Here is a 17,098-nt window from a genome sequence, read left to right on the forward strand (position 1 = left end):
ATGGAAATAAATAAACAGTCAACATTTCGGGCCAAGACACATCTTCAAAACTGAAAAGGAAGGGGGCAAATGCCAGAATAAAAAGGTGGGGGAGAAAGGAAGCACAACTAGCTAGAAAGATAGGTGAAGTCAGGTGGAGGGGAAAGGTAAAGGTCTGGAGAAGAAGGAGAGGTGAATGGACCATGGGAGAAAGGGTTGAATGAGGGGCAACGGGGGGGGGGGGGGAGATGATAGGCAGGAGAAGAGGTAAGAGCCAGAGTGCGGAGTAGAAGAAGAGGGAAAGGGATGGGAAAATGTTACTGGAAGGGAAAATGGATGTTGACACCATCAGGTTGGAGGCCACTCGGATGTAATATGATGTGACCTTATCTTTAATTATTCTTAAAGATTTCAATGCTGTTCATAAGGTATGTAATTTTTTTTTGTTCCTCACTGTATAGTTGTCTGGAATAAATTGCCTTCAGAATGTGTACAACACCTCAGCGGGTTTGCCCCTCCTAGATTTGTATCATTTGAAAATGTTACCAGCTCACAGTGAAACTGAATCCATGTCACTGACGTAAATTACAAATAATAGAGGTCCTAGTGGTAACTCCTTCAATAGGCTATACACATTCCAACTAGGTAATGTAACTTCTATATTACAGTGGCATGCAAAAGTTTGGGCACCCCTGCTCAAAATTTCTGTTACTGTGAATAGTTTAGTGAGTAGAAGATGAACTGATCTCCAAAAGGAGATTAGGAGAGCCAGAAGGGGCCATGAGAAGGCCATGGCGAACAGGATTAAGGAAAATCCCAAGGCATTCTACAAGTATGGGAAGAGCAAGAGGATAAGATGTGAAAGAATAGGATCTATCAAGTGTGACAGTGGGAAAGTGTGTATGGAACCGGAGGAAATAGCAGAGGTACTTAATGAATACTTTACTTCAGTATTCACTATGGAAAAGGATCTTAGTGATTGTCATGATGACTTGCAGCAGACAGAAAAGCTTGAGCATGTAGATATTAAGAAAGAGGATGTGCTGGAGCTTTTGGAAAACATCAAGTTGGATAGGTCGCCGAGACCGGACAAAAGGTACCCCCGGCTGCTGTGGGAGGCGAGGGAAGAGATTGTTGAGCCTCTGGCAATGATCTTTGTATCATCATTGGGGACAGGAGAGTTTCCGGAGGATTGAAGGGTTGCAGATGTAGTTCCTTTATTCAAGAAAGGGAGTAGAGATAGCCCAGAAAATCGTAGACCAGTGAGTCTTACCTCAGTGATTGGTCAGTTGATGGAGAAGATCCTGAGAGGCAGAATTTATAAACATTTGAAGAGATATAATATGATTAGGAGTAGTCAGCATGGCTTTGTCAAGGGCAGGCCATGCCTTATGAGCCTGATTGAATTTTTTGAGGATGTGACTAAACTTAACGAAGAGCAGTAGATGTAGTGTATATGGATTTCAGCAAGGCATTTGATAAGGTACCCCATGCAAGGCTTATTGAGAAAGTAAGGAGGCATGGGATCCAAGGAGACATTGCTTTGTGGATCCAGAACTGACTTGCCCACAGAAGGCAAAGAGTGGTTGTATATGGGTCATATTCAGCATGGAAGTCGGTCACCAGTGGAGTGCCTCAGGGATCTGTTCTGGGACCCTTACTCTTCATGATTTTTATGATGACATGGATGAGGAAGTGGAGGGATGGATTTGCTGATGACACAAAGGTTGGAGGTGTTGTGGATAGTGTGGAGGACTGTCAGAGGTTACAGCGGGACATTGATAGGATGCAAAACTGGGCTGAGAAGTGGCAGATGGAGTTCAACCCAGGTAAGTGTGAAGTGGTTCATTTTGGTAGGTCAAATATGATGGCAGAATGTAGTATTAATGGCAAGACTCTTGGCAATGTGGGGGATCAGAGGGATCTTGGGGTCCGAGTCCACAGGACGCTCAAAGCAGCTGCACAGGTTGACTCTGGTTAAGAATGCATACGGCATATTGGCCTTCATCACTCATAGAATTGAATTTAGGAGCCGAGAGGTAATGTTGTAGCTATATAGGACCCTGGTCTGACCCCACTTGGAGTACTGTGCTCATTTCTGGTTGCCTCACTACAGGAAGGATGTGGAAGCCATAGAAAAGGTGCAGAGGAGATTTACAAGGATGTTGCCTGGATTGGGGAGCATGCCTTATGAGAATAGGTTGAGTGAACTCGGCCTTTTCTCCTTGGAGCGAAGGAGGATGAGAGGTGACCTGATAGAGGTGTACAAAATGATGAGAGGCATTGATCGTGTGGATAGTCAGAGGCTTTTTCCCAGGGCTGTAATGGTTGCCACAAGAGGATACAGGTTTAAGATGCTAGGGAGTAGATACAGAGGAGATGTCAGGGGTAAGTGGTGAGTGCGTGGAATGGGCTGCCAGTAACGGTGGTGGAGTCAGATACGATAGGGTCTTCTAAGAGGCTTTTAGATAGGTACATGGAGCTTAGTAAACTAGAGGGCTATAGGTAAGTCTAGTAATTCTGAGGTAGGGACATGTTCGACACAACTTTGAGGGCCAAAGGGCCTGTATTGTGCTGTAGGTTTTCTATGTTTCTAAAAGTCATAAAGTTAAAGATGAAAAATACTTTTCAACATTTTAAGCAAGATTAGTATATTATTTTTGTTTTGTACAATTTTAGAGTGAAAAAAAGGAAAGAAGCACCATGCAAAAGTTTGGGCACCCCAGATAATTTTTACCAAGGTCTCAGACCTTAATTAGCTTGTTAGGGCTATGGCTTCTTCACAGTCATCGTTGGGAAAGGCCAGGAGAAGGCTATAAGAAGATAGCAAAGTGTTTTTAGGAAGCCGTTTCCTCAGTTCGTGATGTAATTAAGAAATGGCAGTTAACAGGAATGGTGGAGGTCAAGCTGAGGTCCGGAAGACCAAGAAAACTTTCCAAGACAACTGCTTATAGGATTGTTAGAAAGGCAAATCAAAACCCCCGTTTGACTGCAAAAGACCTTCAGGAAGATTTAGCAGACTCTGGAGTGCTGGTGCACTGTTTTACTGTGCAGTGACACCTGCACAAATATGACCTTCATGGAAGAGTCATCAGAAGAAAATGTTTCCTGTGTCCTCACCACAAAATTCAGCATCAGCCGTTTGCAAAGGAACATCTAAACAAGCCTGATACATCTTGGAAACAGGTCCTGTGACTGATGTTAAAATAGAACTTTTTGGCCGCAATGAGCCAAGTTATGTTTGGAGAAAAAAGGGTGCAGAATTTAATGAAAAGAACACCTCTCCAACTGTTAAGCATGGGGGTGGCTCATTCATTCTTTGGGCTTGTGTTGTAAATAGTGGCACAGGGAACATTTCACTAGTAGAGGGAAGAATGAATTCAATTAAATACCAGCAAGTTCTGGAAGCTAACATCACACTATCTATAAAAAAGCTGAAGATGAAAAGAGGATGGCCTCTACAACAAGATAATGATCCTAAACACACCTCAAAATCCACAATGGACTACCTCAAGAGGCGCAAGCTGAAGGTTATGCCATGGTCCTCACAGTCCCCCGACCTAAACATCATTGAAAATCTGTGGATAGACCTCAAAAGAGCAGTGCGTGCAAGACGGCCCAAGAATCTCATAGAACTAGAACCCTTTTACAAGGAAGAATGGGGAAAAATCCCCCAAACAAGAACTGAAAGACTCTTAGCTGGCTACAGAAAGCATTTACAAGCTGTGATACTTGCCAAGACGGGTGTTACTAAGTACTGACCATGCAGGGTACCTAAGCTTTTGCTTCGGGCGTTTTTCCTTTTTTGTTATTTTGTAACTGTAAAAGATGGAACTAAAAAGTAATTTTGCTTAAAATATTAAAGAAATGTGTCATCTTTAACTTTATGCCTTTTGGAAATCAGATCATCTTTTACTCGCTTAGCTATTCACAGTAACAGAAATTTTGACCAAGGGTGCCCAAATTTTTGCATGCCACTGTATATTGGCCACAGTTTGCTGCTCTTCGGCCAGTTTTTCCAAAACATGTTAAAACCTTGATCTATGCATAATCAAACATTTTCACATTGATCTTATGTGAATTATTTTTGTTAGTTTAAACACCCGCATAAACTAAAATCTGAAATGAAAACTTGAAAATGCTATGGACACTTAGTAGTTAAGATATCATCTGTTAATGGTTACATCTAAGGCTCTTTGTCAGATCCAGGAAAAAGATAAAACAATTTATTATTCATTCATAGAGAGAATGTGGGGGAGGTGGGAGGATGGAAGGTAGACTGAATAAATGGAATATCTCTGATAAGATTATCACAAACAAAGGATGGCTGGCCTAGCTGTACTAATAGGGGGAGAAAAGCTATGCCTCCCCACCTCCCATCTGAGACTCTTCCATCAGTAAACTCTTCTTCATGAGTAAACTTTTCTTTACATCAACCCTGGAATGCCCCTTTAGGATTCTGTATTTTTTCAATAAGATTACCCCTCCTTTGAATCCAGACCCAACATGATTCGCCTCTTTTGATAGGACAGTCTTCTCATCCCAGAACATGCCTGCTTAATCTCTTTTGGACTGCTTTCAATGCTTTTATGTCATAGAGTCAAAGCGCACTACAGTGTGGAAACCAACATTTTAGCTCATCTACTCCATGCTGAACTGTTACTCTGCCTAGTCCCAATGATACACACCTGGGTCATAGCCCTCCATACCCTTTCCATTCATGTACCTATCCTACTAATGTTGCAATCGGATCCACATCCACAACTTCTGCTGGCAACTTATTCCACACTCACACCACACTCTAAGTGAAGGCATTCCCCTTAACTATTTCCTTTCACCCCTAACTTATGACCTCAGGTTCTAGTGTCACCCAACCTCAGTGGAAAAAACCTTGCACTTATCCTACATATAGCCCTCATAATTTTTTAAACATCTTTACATCTCCCCTCATTCTCTTGTACTCCAAGGAATAAAGACCTAACCTATTCAACCTTTCCCTATGACCCAGGTCCTCAAGTCCTGGCAAAGTCCTTGTAATTTTTTTCTGTACTCTTTCAATCTTATCCTTCCTCTAGGATGTGACCAGAACTGTACACAATACACAGCATTAGTCTTCACTAACGTCTTAACCAATTTTATCATCAAATCCCAAGTCCTGCACTCATTACTCTGATTTACGAAGGCCAAAGTGTCAAAAACTTTCTTTACAGCTCTATCTACTTTTGACAACACTTTTAAGGAATTATGGTTCTACATTTCCAGATCCATTTGTTCCACTACACTCTTCAATGCCCTACCATTCACTGTATAAGTCCTATCCTAGTTTGTCCTCCCAAAGTACAACACCTCACACTTGTCTGCTTTAAATTACTTGTGCTATTTTTCAGCCCATTTTTCCAGACAGTCCAGATTCCGCTGCAAGCTTTGATAGTCTTTCTCGCTGGCCACTACACTCCTAGTCTTGCTGTCATCTGCAAATTTTGCTGATCCAGTTTACCACATTATCATCCAGATTATTGATATAGATGACTAATATCAATGGACGCAGCACCAATCTCTGCAGCGCACCACTAATCACAGGCCTCCAGTCAGAGAAGCAAGCATCAAATATCACTTTCTGGGTTCTTCCACTAAACCGGTGTTGAATCCAATTTACTACTTCATCCTGAATGCCAAGTGACTGAAACTTCTTGACCAGCCTCCCATGTGGGGCCTTGTCATGGTCTTGCTAAAGCCCATATAGACAGCATCCACTGCCTTTTCTTCATCAACTCTCCCGATAACCTCTGAGAAATACTCTATAATATTGGATAAACATGACCTACAATGCACAAAGCCATGTTAACTATTCTTAATTAGATCCAGTCTTTCCACATACAGAATTCCTTCCAATAATTAATCCATTACTGACATCAGGCTCACCAGGGTATAATTTCTCATCTTATTCTTAGAGCCTTTCTTGAACAATGAAACACATTAGCTATGCTCCAGTTTTCTGGCACCTCCCTCATAGTTAAGAATGTTTAAAATACTTCTGCATGGGCCCCTGCAATTTCTGCACTAGCTATCCACAAGGTCCAAGGGGACACTTGGGACTTATCCTCCCTAATTCGCCTCAAGACAGCAAGAGCCTCTTCTGTCATCCGGACACAGTCCATGACCTCACTACTGTTCTGTCTCAGTTCTATAGATTCTTCACATGTCTCCACGTAAATACAGATGCACAAAAAAATCAATTTAAGATCTCTCCCATCCCTTTCAACTTCAGACATAGATGACCATGCTGATCTTAAAGTGGAGCAGTTTTGAACCTTGCTTTCCTTTTGCACATAATACTTATATATCTGTAGATGCCTTTGGGATTCTCCTTCACCTTGTCTGCCAGAGCAACCTCAGGCTTTATTTTAGTTTTCTTATTTCCCTCTTTAGAGTTTTCTTGTATTTTTATACTGCTCAAGCACCTCACTTGTTCCTTGCTGCCTATACCTGCTATGCGCCTCCTTCTTCTTTTTAACCAGGGCTTAAGTATTCCTCAAAAACCAAGTTTCCCTAAACCTGTTAGCCTTGCCTTTTATTCTAACAGGAACATACAAACTCTGTATTCTCAATATTTCATTTTTGAAGCCACACACCCCTTTGCCAGAAAACAACCTGTTCTGATCCACACTTGCCAGATCCTTCCTGATGCTATCAAAATTGGCCTTTCTCCAATTTAGAATCTCAACCCAAGGACCAGGCCTATCCTTCTCCATAATCATCTTGAAACTCTTTCAATTATGACCACTAGATCCAAACTGTTCCCCTACCTACACCTTTGTCACCTGCCCTTGCCCTGTTCAATTCCCAAAAAGGAGATCTAGTATCACACACTATAGTTGGGACCTTTATATAGATTTTAAGGAAACTTCCCTGAACACATTTGACAAACTCTATCCCATCCCATCATTTTACAGTTTGTGAGTCCCAGTCAATATGTGGAAATTTAAAATCACCTACTATCACAAATTTATTTTTCTTGCAACTATCCACTATCTCTCTACAAATGTGCTCTTCTAAATTCCTCACTGATTTTGGAAGATCTATATAATCCCATTGACATGGTTATCTTTCTTTTATTCCTCAGTTCCACCCATTTAGCCCCATTAGACAAGCCGCACAAGCCCTTCAGTCTATCCTGGCTGACCATTTTTGTGACTTTTTCCCTGATGAGTAATGCCACCCTTTTAATTCTTCTCCCACTATTACATGATGAGAGGCATTGATTGTGAGGATAGTTAGAACCTTTTTTCCCAGGGTTGGGGTTGTTATGGATAGTGTGGAGGGCTGTCAGAGGTTACAATGGGACATCGATAGGATGCAAAACTCAGCTGAGAAGTGGCAGATGGAGTTCAACCCAGATAAGTGTGAGGTGGTTTATTTTGGAAGGTCAAATATGATGGCAGAATATAGTATTAATGGTAAGACTCTTGGCAATGTGGGGGATCAGAGGGATCTTGGGGTCCGAGTCCACAGGACACTCAGAGCTGCTGCACAGGTTGACTCTGTGGTTAAGAAGGCATACAGTGCATTGTCCTTCAGCAACCATGGGATTGACGTTATGAGTTGAGAGGTAATGATACAGCTATATAGGACCCTGGTCAGACCCCACTTGGACTTCTGTGCTCAGTTCTGGTTATCTCACTGCAGGAAAGATGTGGAAACTATAGAAAGGGTGCAGAGGAGATTTACAAGGATGTTGCTGGGGATTGGGGAGTATGCCTTATGAGAATAGGCTGAGTGAACTCGGCCTTTTCTCCTTGGAATGACCGAGGATGAGAGGTGACCTTATAGAGGTGTATAAGATGATGAGAGGCATTGACTGTGTGGATAGTCAGAGGCTTTTTCCCAGGTTGGAATGGCCAACATGAGAGGGCACAGTTTTTAGGTGCTTGGAAGTAGGTACAGAGGAGATGTCAGGGATAAGTTTTTTACGCAGGGAGTGGTGAGTGCGTGGAATGGGCTGCCAGTGACTGGTGCAGGCAGATGTGATAGGGTCTTTTAAGTGACTCCTGGATAGGTACACGAAGCTTAGAAAAATAGAGGACTATGGGTAACCCTAGGTAATTTCAAAAGTAAGTCCATGTTCAGGACAGCATTGTGGGCCGAAGGGCCTGTATTGTGCTGTAGATTTTCTATGTTTTTATATTATATCTAAAACAACAGAATTCCAGAACAATGAACTGTCAGTCCTGCCTCTCCTGCAACCATAATGGCTACAATATCATAATTCCATGTGCTGATCCATCCTCTAAGCTCATCTACCTTACTTACAATAATTAGATTGAAATAGCTCCAAGTCAGTAAATTAGTCCCACTATGCTCAATCTTTTGTTTCCTGTCTTTATACTGTACATAGGCTTAACATCTACTTTCCACACATCCAGTTCCCTAGCTGCCATGGCACTCCAGTTCCCGTCTCCCTGCAATTCCAGTATAAACACTTTCGGGTAAAGGGCCCAAAAACCATAAATTGTACTTAAGGGATAGCCTCATCATTACCTTATACAATTGCAACAGAACGTCCCTCTTTCTAAATTCCAACTATTTGCAATTAAGGCCTGCATACCATTTGCCCTCTAAGCTATGTGTTACATTTGCCTGTTGACTGCCTGTGATTTATGCATTTTCAGTTTCTTTGCATTTTATTCCTCTTATTTACCGGATACTACAAAACACAAGAGACACTTCTCTACTGCCAGACTGAAGCCCAATGCAAACTGGAGGAGCAACATCTTATATTCCACCTGAATTGTGTATAATCCAATGGCATGAACGTTCCAATTTCATGTAACTCCCCGCCACCGATGCTCCAGTCTTTATAATGTTGGCCCCTTTTCCACCATTCCAATGAGAATCCCTCAAACTATCTTTGAATCCTATCCCCTCCTTAGCTCCATCTATCCACCACACAGAGATTCCCCTCTCCCCCACACATCCATCTAGCATCAGCTGCCCCTTCTCTAATGATTCCTGATCTCATCTCCTTTGCTTACGCAAACCCAGCTGGGGTAGTGCTTTGTGTTTCTGCTCATTTCCCTCTTTCAGCTGTTCAAAGCTGTTCCCATCTTCAAACTTTGCTCATCCAGCTTAATCCATATTGTTTTTTTGTCTCTTTCCTCTGTCTCTTTGTCTCCATCTATCATTTACCTCCCACAGTCTCCCAACTTCACCCAATTCATCTTGCCCACCTGTCTTTATTGGATTTTCATCTCACACTCCTATTCAGTCCACCAAATGCCTCATAATCCTTTCTTGCCACTCCCATTCTCCTCTCTATGTTGACCATCTTGTCTCTCAAATCCCAGTTCGGATGCAGTTTCCATCTGAAATGTCAAAAAGATGTTTCCCTTCCACCAATACTGCTCGACCCACGGAGTTCCTCCATCAGATTGTGTGCGCTGTTTCCCAAATTAAACATCCATTATTATTGTGAACAGTTTTCATCCACTTGCCAATCTGTCTAAATCCTATGGCAATGTTACAATATCCTCATCACAATTTGCCTTTGGTAAATAGGAATTTCTTCATCTAGGGGTACTAAATCTTTGACATTCTTGACCAAAAGGACAATGCAGCTCAGTTGTTGAGAATATTAGAGACAGGGATTGCGAGAATTTTTCAATATTAAAGAATCATGGATTAGGCAGTTAGTGCTAGAAAGTGATGTTTGTAGCAATAAAATATCTCACTGAGCAGACAGACCTGGCTGAACGGTCTGCTTCTGTTTAATGTATATTTTAATCAGTTTTAACTGACTGCCTATCTAGTTTACAGAAAATATATTGGGTTAAAAATGCTTTTGGGATACTTCTCTGGGTATGAGGTGGAACAAGAATAACAGAAGAGGTAATTTACCAATATTATAAGGGAATCTCCTTCATCAGAACAAAATAGATAAAATAGCTTTCTCGTATGTAACCTGTAAGCACTTACAGATCCCAATAATAAAGCTGTGATTTTTTTTACTATCATCGTACGGAACATTGAAAAACTATGAAATGCTCCATCTGGTGGTACAGCCAAATAGTACAGCACTTTCTGAGTGCGATGATGTGTGAGATCTACAGCATATGTTTCTGCAATACATTGACAAATCTGGCACTTAGGATGGACAGATTAATTATTCAAACCACTGGAATTCCATTTACACCTGGCTGATAGGTTGAATTTATTGTTTAAATTGAAAAACAGGACCTAAACAGCCTGGTAAATAAGTTTGGACACCCCGGTCAAAATTTTTGTTACTGTGAATAGTTAAGTGAGTAGAAGATGAACTGATCTCCAAAAGTCATAAAGTTAAAGATGAAACATTGTTTTCAACATTTTAAGCAAGATTAGTGTATTATTTTTGTTTTGTACAATTTTAGAGTGGATACAAGGAAAGGAACACCATTGTCCCAACGATCAGCAGCCATGGGCTCCTCTAAGCAGCTGCCTAGCACCCTGAAAATTAAAATAAATGATGCCCACAAAGCAGGAGAAGGATATAAGAAGATAGCAAAGCATTTTCAGGTAGCCGTTTCCTCAGTTCGTAATGTAGTTAAGAAATGGCAGTTAACAGGAATGGTGGAGGTCAAGTTGAGGTATGGAAAACCAAGAAAATTTTCCGAGAGAACTGCTCATAGGATTGCTAGAAAGGCAAATTAAAACCCCCGTTTGACTGCAAAAGACCTTCAGGAAGATTTAGCAGCCTCTGGAGTGGTGCTGCACTGTTCTACTGTGCAGTGACACCTGCACAAATATGACCTTCATGGAAGAGTCATCAGAAGAAAACCTTTCCTGTGTCCTCACCACAAAATTCAGTGTCAGAAGTTTGCAAAGGATCATCTGATGCATTTTGGAAGCAAGTCCTGTGGACTGATGAAGTTAAAATAGAACTTTCTGGCCGCAATGAGCAAAGATATGTTTGGAGAAAAAGGGGTGCAGAATTTCATGAAAAGAACACCTCTCCAACTGTTAAGGACAGGGCTGAATCGATCATGCTTTGGGCAATTGTAAGAACTGAAAGACTCTTAGCTGGCTACAGAAAGCGTTTACAAACTGTGAAATTTGCCAAAGGGGGTGTTACTAAGTACTGACCATGCAGGGTGCCCAAACTTTTGTTTTGGGCCCTTTTCCTTTTTTGTTATTTTGAAACTGTAAAAGATGGAAATAAAAATGTAATCTTGCTTAAAGTATTAAAGAAATGTGTCATCTTTAACCTTACGCCTTTTGGAAATCAGGTCATCTTTTAGCTTAGTTATTCACAGTAACATAATTTTTGACCAGGGCTGCCCAAACTTTTGCATGCCACTGTATATGTTGGATCATTTTACTATAAATACATCAGTTGCTGTCCCTCTGAATTAACTTATCTATATAATACTGGACGGAACCTCATGGTCCTGACAGCCTTTCATGCAGCCTCTATATCTTAGCACTGGTCATGACCCAGTCAAAGGGATGATTCCCATTTGCACAAAATGATTTCCACTTTTTATATCCTTTAACAACCTAACATAACAATTATTCAAGTACATTTCCATCTCCTAATGTTTGTTCCCCAATCTCATACTTTATTTTGAGTAATGCCAACCCATTTGCAGTTATTCACAGTCTGATTCCATGAATATGTTGGGGGTGGAAGGGGGGGGTTCATCAAAAAATGTCTTTTTCATCCATTGTGGATCTTTGTGAGTCCTTCCTGCATATCCAGTTTAAACTCTCTGCTCGTTTGAAGACCTATGTCACTGATTAGAATAGCTCCAAAAGCATTCTTGTTCCACCTGAAACAGAATGAAGCATTTGTTATCAGTTTTCCAAAGTTTTAAAAACCATTCTTATTTTGTTAATTTCTCCCTGTTTAAACACACCAGATGGCCTTTCTTTTGTACTAACACCCAGTATGTGTTATCAACTCCACTTGTCACATTCTCCCTCTTGCAAGCTGGAAAATTAGGAATGTACACCCATACTTTCCCTTCCTTTGTGGGGAGGCCCTTCCACGGTGCCCATTTCCAACTCAGGTTCCAAAGTACATTTGATCATCTGGTCATCGACAGTCCTGGGGATAAGAGTCCATTGTCCAAGGTTGTACAAGGCTTGGGGTAGTACAGCCAGTCACCCTTGTAAGGTGTGGGTTGGCGTAATAGAGAATATGTTGCTTCAGGATTCATTCATTGGATGAGCTTTTGGGAGACAGTTCCAACACTCCCTGACATTTACCATAGCCTTGCAGAGGGATAATAGCAGATGGTATGGGAAAACATCTATTTGGAGGAAGGGGGATTATGATGCTATTTTACAGGAACTTGGGAGCAAAAATTGGGAACAGATGTACTCAGGGAAATGCACAACAGGAATGTGGAGATTGTTTAGGGATGACTTGGATAGGGTTCTTGATAGCTTTGTCACTTTGAGGCAGGGAAACTATGGTAGGATGAAGGAACAGTGGTTAAGAGATGTGGAGCATCTAGTCAAGAGAGGAAGAAAAAAAACAAAGTTTACAAAGCAAGGATCAGACACAGCTGCAGGGAATTACTTGGTAGCCGGAAAAGTGTTGAAGAATGAACTTGGAAGAGCTAGAAGAGGGCATGAGAAAGCCTTGGCAAGTAAGATTAAGGAAAACTCAAAAGGGTTCCATGCGTACGTGAAGAACAAGAGAATGACTAGTGTGAGTGTAGGATTGAGCAGGGATAGAAGGGAAGACGTGCCTGGTCATGGGGCAAAGGGCCTGTACTGTGCTGTAATGTTCTATGTTCATCCTTTTAATTAGCCTTAATGCGGGGGATAATAGGGTATGTGTCAGGTATCTCTAATAGTGCGCGCGCGCACACACACACACACACACACACACACACACACACACACACACACACACACACACACACACACACACACACACACACACACACACACACACACACACACACACACACACACACACACACACACACACACACACACACACACACACACACACACTAAACCTTCCCACTAGGATATTAGTTCCCTTGCAGTTCAGGTGAAAACCAGCTCTTCTGTTCAGTTCCCACATTCCCTGGAAGAGAGCCCAAAGATCCAGAAATCTGTAAGGAGTATGTATGTCGTCGTCGTCCCCCGCGGAATGTGTAGGTTTTCTCCGGTTGTTCCGGTTGCTTCCAACTGTTCAAAGACGTGCTGGTTCGTAGGTGAATTGATCAGTGTAAATTGTCTCATGATTAGGCTACGGCAAAATCTGGATGGCTGGGCGGCGCGGCTCGAAGCCTATTCCGCGCTGTTCATCAATAAATAATGAATAAATGCGGAAAGAATACTCGACATCTGGAGCATGGAGGTGAATGGAGAGTGGTGCAGTGCTCCCCAGCCTGTCTCTGAGGATTGGGTCAGGGTTCCCGGGCAGTTAGACTGATGAAGGTTTTCCACCAGGGGGTCTGAAATCTTGTGTACGTAGTTAATACTTTGTAATGGAAGGATATAAGCAAGCTAAGTATTAATGCACTGTTAGATCGATTGCGTATTGAGAGGGGCCGCCGATGAAAGTTCTAATACTGATATCTGCGTTACCTAAATACATAATTGGAATAAATGTACTACAGGGACAGACAGTGCAAAATAAATCGGAAAATATTCATGTTTGGCATCTTTAACGTGACTGTTTTAGTGAAGTTAACGAAGTCGGAGCCTCCCAGCCACACAGCCACCCAGCGCCGTGGTCTGCGTGACGCAGTATCGGGTACTGGGAGGACACTCGGACACAATAGCGGGATCATTGAAACAAAGAGAGATAGGACATTCAACCACAAAGAATAACGGCCCTGTTGGCCAGTGAATCAAGCAGCAGCTGGAGAATGAGATCTGATTATCGCCAGCAAAATAAACACGCCCCTGCGTTCGCTGCAGTCGTCCAGAACATACTGACTTCCGTGAAGCCAAGGAATATTACAGAGGGTAGCGAGGTTACTCCCCATCGTGACGTGGTTGTTCTCGGAGTACTCCGCTGACAAGTTGGGGCGGGGGGTACACAGAAAGTGTCGATTGTAAAGTGCAGGTGGTAAATTGCAGAACGAGCAAGCCAGGCCCCGGGAAGGAGTCAACAAGTTGCACGAACGTGTATTCAATATGCCCGTGGAGAGGATAGGTGACTCTCGATCCTCCCATCCATAATAGGAGTGCCTTGAGAACAGTTGCCTGAAGCAAACACTTGACTTACGCACGGTCCCAGTCACCAGAAAGCTGACATACACGGGTGGAGTAACAGCAGCAACGGGTCAACCCGAAGAAACCAGCTGCCTATATTAGATAGGGGACTGGCCCAGCCCAGATATGGCAGACTTACTGCACCAAACCCCTGTTACAGCAGCAAACGTCGGTTGTTTATTCCCTTCCATAAATGCTACTCGACCCGCGGGTGTGTGTGTGTGTTAGAATTACAGGAAACCAGAGTACCAGAACAGATAGTGAAGATATTAGAGTCATAGAGCCCAACAGCTCTGAAACAGGCCATTCAGCCCTTCTAGCCAATGCAGACCCATTTTTGTTTTTACTGCCTAGATCCAACTACCTGCACCATAGCCTCCATACACCTCTCATCCATGTCCTCACCCAGACAGATATGGTCAAGACCGCAGACCAAGTTAGGAATCAAAATGTTGATGATGGTGCGACTAATGTCCTGAGCTGCATGGATTTCAAGGCAAAAAGTATCATAGGAAAGGCTGATGAGCTCAGGGTATGGATGGACACCTGGAATTATGATATCGTAGCCAGTAGTGAGACTTGGTTGCAGGAGGGACAGGGCTGGCAGCTCAGTATTCTGGGGTTCCGTTGTTTTAGATGTGATAGCGGGAGGGATTAAAGGAGGACAGGTGGCATTACTAGTTGGGGAAAGTGTCATGGCAGTGCTTGGTCAGAACAGACTGGAGTACTCATCTATTGAGGCTTTATGGGTGGAACTGAGTAATAGGGAAGATATGACCATGTTATTGGAGATATATTACAGACCAAAGAAGTCCCAATGAGAGAATGTGTGATTCTTGAACTGCTATTAGGGAATGGGACAGTGCAGGTTACAGAAATTTATGTAGGGGAACACTCTGCATTTAGTGATTACATTGCCAATAGTTTTAAAGTAAATATGCAAAAAGATAGATCTACTCCATGGGTTGAGATTCTAAATTGAGAAAGGCCAATGTTGGTGGTGTCAGAAAGGATCTGGCAAGTGTGGATTGGGACAGGCTGTTTTCTGACAAAGGTGTAAAGGTACACAGGCAGTCAAAAGTGAAATTTTGAGAGTATAAAGCTTGTATAAGCTTGTCAGATTAAAGGTAAAGATAACCAATGTAGGGAACCTTGATTTTGAAGACCTATTGGGGCCCTGGTTAAGTAAAAAAAGGAGGTGCATAGCAGGAATAGGCAGGTAGGAACAAAAGACGTGCTTGTGGGTTATAAGAAATACAAGATAACACTTAAGAAATAAATCAGGAGGGCTAAAAGAAGACATGAGGTTGCCTTAGCAAACAGGGTGAGGGAGAATCCTAAAGGATTCTACAGAAATGTTAAGAGCAAAAGGTTTGCAAGGGACAAAACTGGTCCTGTGAAAGATCAGAATAGTAATCCATGTGTGGAGCCGAAAGAGATGGACGAGATCTTAAATGTTTTTTTATTTGCATCTGTAGTTACTCAGGAGATAGGCATGAAGTCTATAGAAGTGAAGCAAAGCGGCATAATTTTCATGGACAAGCACAAGGAAATCTGCAGATGCTGGAAATTCAAGCAACACACACAAAATGCTGGTGGAACGCAGCAGGTCAGGCAGCATCTATAGGAAGAAGCGCTGTCAACGTCTCAGGCCGAGACCCTTCATGGACCCTATACAGATTACAGAGGAGGAGGTGTTTGCTGTCCTGAGGCAAATTAGGGTGGTTAAATCCCCAGAGCCTGACAAGGCATTCCCTCGCACCATCTGGGAGACAAGTGCAAAAATTGCCATAGTCCTAGTAAAGATATTTAAATAAACCTTAGCAATGTTGTTCTGCTGCTTAGTAAAGGCTCTAAATATAAACAGGGAAAATATAGGCAGTGAACTTGACATCAGTAGTGGGAAAGTTACTGTAAGGTATTCTAAGTGACCATATATATGAGTATTTGGATAGACATGGACTGATTAAGGATAGTCAGCATGGCTTCGTATCTTTCCAATCTTCTGGAGTTTTTCAAGGAAGTTACCAGGAAAGTGGATGATGGCAAGGCAGTGGATGTTGTTTACATGGACTTTAGTAAGGCATTTGACAAGGTCCCACATGGGAGGCTGATCAAGAAGGTTCAGTCACTCAGCTTTCAGGACAAGGTAGTAAATTGGATTAGACATGGCTTTGTGAGAGAAGCCCGAGAGTGGTAGCAGATGGTTGCCTCTCTGACTGGAGGCCTGTGACTCATGGAGAGACCCAGGGACTGATGCTGGGTCCATTGTTGTTTGTCATCTATATCAACAATCTGGATGATAATGTGGTTAACTGGATCAGAAAATTTGCAGATGACACTAAGATTGGAGGTGTAGTGGACAGAGGGGAAGGCTATCATCACTCGCAGACTGGACCAGCTGGAAAAAATGGCAAACAGAATTTAATGCAGACAAGTGTGAGGTTTTGCACTTGGATAGGATCAACCGAGATAGACCTTACTCAGTGAACTCTAGACTCACACTCACATGGAGGAGTGTGTTAGAGAAGGATCTGGGAATACAGGTCCATAATTCATTGACAGTGGCATCACAGGACAAAGCTTTTGGCCTTCATAAATCAATGTACTGAGTACAGGAGATGGGATGTTACGTTGAAGTTGTATAAGACATTGGTGAGGCCAAATTTGGAGTGTTGTGTGCAGTATTGTTCACCTACCTACAGAAAAGATGTAAATCAGTATAATAGAGTGCAGAGAAACTTTACAAAGATGTTGCTGGGACTGAAGGACCTGAGGTTTAAGGCAAGATTGAATAGGTTAGGACTTTATTCCTTGGAACGTAGAAGATTGAGAGGAGATTTGATGGAGGTATACAAAATTATGATGGGCATACATGGGGTAAATACAAACAGGCTTTTTT

This window comes from Hypanus sabinus, chromosome 2, assembly GCF_030144855.1.
Source record: "Hypanus sabinus isolate sHypSab1 chromosome 2, sHypSab1.hap1, whole genome shotgun sequence".
In the NCBI taxonomy this organism is placed as follows: Eukaryota; Metazoa; Chordata; class Chondrichthyes; order Myliobatiformes; family Dasyatidae; genus Hypanus; species Hypanus sabinus.